This window comes from Glycine max, chromosome 10 (genome assembly GCF_000004515.6).
Source record: "Glycine max cultivar Williams 82 chromosome 10, Glycine_max_v4.0, whole genome shotgun sequence".
Classification (NCBI taxonomy): domain Eukaryota; kingdom Viridiplantae; phylum Streptophyta; class Magnoliopsida; order Fabales; family Fabaceae; genus Glycine; species Glycine max.
In genome coordinates this window covers 24,667,382-24,672,883 of record NC_038246.2, presented here as the reverse complement: position 1 = coordinate 24,672,883, position 5,502 = coordinate 24,667,382, and the positions used below count along the sequence as shown (strand labels likewise).

Genomic DNA, 5,502 nt, shown 5'->3' with positions numbered 1-5,502 from the left:
AGTCTCTTCGAACTTTTTCTTCTTCTTCCTTTTGCCAAAAAAGCTTTCCAAAGTTTTCTGGTTTTCTAAACCTTGAAAACTCGTGCTATTCATTCTTTTCATCTCTTCTCCCTTTGCCTAAAAGAATTCGCCAAGGACTAACCGCCTGAATTCTTTTTGTGTCTCTCTTCTCCCTTTTCCAAAAGAACAAAGGACTAACCGCCTGAATTCTTTTGTGTCTCCCTTCTCCCTTGTCAAAGAATTCAAAATGACACAGTGTGAGAATTCTTTTGATTCTTCCCTTTCCCATATACAAAAGATTTCAATGGACTAACCGCCTGAGAATTGTTTTGTATCCCCATTCACAAAGTTTCAAAGGTTTAACCGCCTGAGATCTTTGTCTTAACACATTGGAGGGTACATCCTTTGTGGTACAAGTAGAGGGTACATCTACTTGGGTTTGACTGAGAACAAGAGAGGGTACATCTCTTGTGGATCACTTCTAGTGAAGGGTACATCCACTAGGTTGTTCAAAGAGAACAAGGGAGGGTACATCCCTTGTGGATCTTTGCTTGTAAAGGAATTTTACAAGGTTGAAAAGAAATCTCAAGGACCGCAGGTCGCTTGGGGACTGGATGTAGGCATGGGTTGTTGCCGAACCAGTATAAAAACTCTTGTGTGTTTTTCTCCTTTTTCCCTACTCTTTTAATTTCCACTGTGCATTTTAATTTCCGCTTTTACTTTTGGTCAAGTTTCTCTTCTACTCCTTATTCACTTAACAACATAGTAAAAGCCTTAGAAGAGTAAATTTTTAATTAGTAAAGGTTTAGGAATAATTAATTCAACCCCCCTTCTTAATTATTCTGAGGCCATTCGATCCAACAGTCATTCTATGCATTTTAAGCATTCTGAGCATTCTGTTGAGGGTGATTCTGAATATTTTGATTTTGAGGATTCCACTACTAATTTTTATACTGAGAACATGGCTCAACCTCCACCTCATGAGAGGACTCTTAGGGAGATGGCTGCACCTAATTTCACTTATGAAAGCTTGTGTATTCAATATCCTGATGAGGGTGTTCCATACGTTCTCAAGATTGGACTAATACATTTGCTGCCCAAGTTCCATGGTCTTGCAGGTGAAGATCCTTATAAGAATCTTAAGGAGTTCCATATTGTTTGTTCCACCATGAAGCCCCCTGATGTCCAAGAAGATCCTATCTTTCTAAAGGCTTTTCCTCATTCTCTGGAGGGAGTGGCAAAAGATTGGCTATACTACCTTGCTCCCAGGTCTATTTTCAGCTGGGATGACCTTAAGAGGGTGTTCTTGGAGAAATTCTACCCTACATCTAGGACCACTGCCATCAGAAAAGACATTTCAGGCATTAGGCAACTTAGTGGAGAAAGCTTATATGAGTATTGGGAAAGATTCAAGAAATTGTGTGCAAGTTGTCCTCACCACTAGATTTCTGAGCAACTCCTTCTTCAATATTTCTATGAGGGACTTAGCAACATGGATAGGAGTATGATTGATGCTGCCAATGGTGGAGCTCTTGGTGATATGCCCCTGCTGAGGATAGGAATTTGATTGAGAAGATGGCTTCCAACTCCCAACAATTCAGTGCAAGAAATGATGCTATTGTTCTTAGAGGAGTCCATGAGGTGGCCACGGATTCATCTTCATCTACTGAAAATAAAAAGCTTGAAGGAAAACTTTATGCCTTGGTCAACCTAGTAACTCATCTTGCCATGAATCAGAAATCTACACCTGTTGCAAGAGTCTGTGGTCTATGTTCTTCTGCAGATCACCATTCAGATCTTTGTCCTTCTTTGCAGCAATCTGGAGTCAATGAGCAACCTGAAGCTTATGCTGCAAACATTTATAATAGACCTCCTCAGCAGCAAAACCAACAACAATAGAATAATCATGACCTTTCAAGCAATAGATACAATCCAGGTTGGAGGAATCATCCAAATCTGAGATGGACAAGTCCTCCACAACAACAACAGTCTATCCCTCCTTTTCAGAATGCTGCTGGTCCAAGCAAGCCATATGTTCCTCCTCCAATGCAGCAATAGCAGCAACAACAACAAAGACAACAAGCAACTGAGGCCCCTCCTCAACCTTCCTTAAAAGAGTTAGTGAGGCAAATGACCATCCAGAATATACAATTTCAGCAAAAGACAAGAGCCTCCATTCAGAGTCTGACAAATCAGATAGGGCAGATGGCTACTTAGATGAATCAAGCTCAATCCCAAAATTCTGACAAATTGCCTTCACAAACTGTGCAGAATCCAAAAAATGTGAGTGCCATCACCTTGAGGTCTGGCAACCAAATTCAAGTGCCTCCAACAGTAGTAGCACCTGCACCTGAACCTGTCAAGCTTCATTCTACATCTGAAAAAGAGGATGAGATAGTTGCACAAAAGAGAAAGCTTCTTAACAAAAAATTTCATGCAGGTGGACCTTCTTCTAGTAATTATGACTTACAACAGCCTCTTATCCCTCTTCCATTCCCACCTAGAGCAATTCCAAACAGAAAGATGGAAGAAGCAGAAAAAGAGATCTTGAAGACCTTCAGGAAAGTAGAGGTGAACATACCTCTACTCGATGCCATCAAGCAGATTCCAAGATACACCAAGTTTCTAAAGGAGTTATGCACCCACAAAAGGAAGCTCATAGGCAATGAAAGGATTAACATGGGTAGAAATGTGTCAGCATTGATAGGTAAATTTGTTCCTCACATTCCTGAGAAATGTAAGGACCCAAGTATTTTCTGTATACCTTGCATTATTGGGAATAGTAAATTTGAGAATGCCATGCTAGATCTAGGAGCATCAGTTAGTGTCATGCCTCTGTCCATTTTCAATTCTTTATCTCTTGGACCTTTGCAATCTACAGATGTAGTGATTCATTTGGCAAATAGAAGTGTTGCTTACCCCACAGGTTTCATAGAGGATGTGCTGGTTCGGGTTGGTGAACTTATTTTTCCTGTGGATTTTTATGTTCTTAATATGGAAGAGGGATTTTCCCATGGTTCAGTTCCAATTATTTTAGGCAGGCCATTTATGAAAACAGCCCGAACCAAGATAGATGTTTATGCTGGCACATTGTCTATGGAATTTGGTGATATTGTTGTTCATTTTAACATTCTTGATGCCATGAAACATCCATCTGAGGATCATTCTATTTTTTGTGTTGAGATAATTGATCATATTGTTGATAATTATATGTTTGATTTTGATTTTGTTCTTTATGGTAGGAAACATCCATTTTATCTGATCTGCATACTCGTCATTCCTTATGCATTGAATCTAAATCTGAGTTTGAATTTGATCTTGTGTCTGATTTTTATGCTAAGAATGAATCTGAATTTGAGTCTAGTTCTGATTTTCTGGGTGTTGTACCTCTTGATGTTAATTTTTTAGAGTCAGAATGCACTAACCATGTTGCAGGAAGTACATATACTTCTGACTTGCTTTATGAGGTACAGGCTGAGGAACCTTCTTCTTCTCCTACCATGGTTCCTCCCACTGTTCAGCCACCACCCACACCAGAGTTGAAGCCCTTACTAGCAAACCTCAAATATGCTTACTTGGAGGACAAGGAAAAATTTCCGGTGATCATCTCTGCCTCCCTTGCTGCTGAGCAAGAGGAGAAGTTGTTGCTAGTTCTCAAGAAGCACAACAAAGCCATTGAATGGACTTTAGCAGACATTCCTGGTATTAGACCATCTACCTGCATGCCTAGGATACTGTTAGAGGATGAAGCTAAGCCAGTGAGGCAGCCACAGCGGCGACTCAACCCCGTCATTCTAGATATGGTGAAAAAGGAAGTGACCAAGCTCTTGCAAGTTGGAATCATCTACCCCATTTCTAACAGCCAGTGGGTGAGTCCAATCCAAGTGGTTCCTAAGAAGACAGGCCTCACAGTGGTCAAGAATGAAAATGATGAGCTTATCCCCACAAGAGTGCAAAACAGCTGGTGAGTCTGCATTGATTATAGGAGGCTGAACCAGGTAACCAGAAAAAATCATTTTCCCTTGCCTTTCATTGATCAAATGCTTGAGCGCTTGGCAGGTAAGTCTCATTACTATTTTCTTGATGGTTTTTCTGGTTATCTACAAATTCATATTGCTCCTGAGGATCAAGAAAAGACCACATTCACCTATCCCTTTGGCACTTTTGCCTATAGGAGGATGCCCTTTGGCCTAAGCAACGCCCCTGGTACCTTCCAGCGGTGTATGCTTAGCATTTTCAGTGATTTTTTAGAGAGTTGCATATAGGTGCTTATGGATGATTTTACTATTTATGGATCCTCTTTTGATACATGTTTGGATAGTATGGATAGAGTTCTTAGTAGATGCATTGAAACTAACTTTGTGCTGAATTTTGAAAAATGTCACTTCATGGTAGAACAAGGTATAGTTTTAGGGCATATCATTTCCAGTAGGGGCATAAAGGTAGATCCTACAAAAATAAATGTTATTTCACAATTGCCTCACCCCTCTTGCGTGCGAGAGGTTCGTTATTTTCTTGGTCATGCAAGGTTTTATAGGCATTTTATCAAGGATTTTAGCAAAGTGGCCCTTCCACTATCCAGTCTGCTGCAAAAGGAGGTGGAGTTTGATTTTGATGACTGGTGCAAAGAGGCTTTTGATTGCCTCAAGCGTGCGGTGACTACCACCCTTATCATTCAGGCACCTAATTGGACAACCCCATTTGAGCTAATGTTCGATGCATCCAATTATGCATTGGGGGCTGTCCTTGCTCAAAAGATCTCCTTACTTCACCCTACTTCTCTTCCGCCATGACTTAGGGAGTTTTCTTTCTTCTGTCTCCTTCTTTACTTTTATTGCACTGGTCCAAATTGTATTGATTGCTTTGATTGTTCTTGATCTTATGATTGTGCTACATTGAGGACAATGTGTTGTTTAAGTGTGAGAGGGGGAGAAAATTGTTCTTTAATTTTGTTGGGTATTCTAGTTTAATTTTATTAGGTTTTCTAGTTTAAGTTTGTTAGGTTCTAGGTTAATTTTGTTATTTTGGTTTTATGTTTGTGTACAACATTGCATGTTCCTCTTTGAATTTTGGGTTATGTACAGGTAATGGGTAATTGTTTTTGAAATAGGAGTTTCTTGGCATTTTGTGAATTGAAATCCTTGTTTTTCTCTGCATGTCAAGTTAGTTTTGAAGGTTCGAATTGAAAGTGATAGATTTACCCTTGGTGAGAATTTGAGCCATCATCATCTATTTTATTCGGTGTGTTTTGCCCCATTGATTGCTTGCACAATAGCCTTGGCTTGACTCTTGTTGATACTTCTTGCTTCACATGCATGTTGGGAGATGATTTTGGCATTTTATTCTTACAAGCCTCTAGCCAAATGAGCCTACCCTAAATTAATTCCTTTGATAGCCCCTTTGAGCCTATGTTCCCCTTTCTTTTTTTTGAGCTCATTACAAGCCTTAAGTGAAAAACCATGATTTCACCCTACCCTTAAGGAATTTTGGAGCTTTGGAATT

At 39.9% G+C, this 5,502-nt stretch overlaps 1 non-coding gene across 1 annotated transcript; it reads right to left on the bottom strand.

Annotated features, from left to right (window-relative positions):
- Positions 1-1,339: 1,339 nt before the first annotated feature.
- Positions 1,340-1,446, bottom strand: LOC112998201 (small nucleolar RNA R71). Its single transcript, XR_003263241.1, has one exon. It is a non-coding gene; the product is annotated as a small nucleolar RNA R71 (small nucleolar RNA).
- Positions 1,447-5,502: the final 4,056 nt, after the last annotated feature.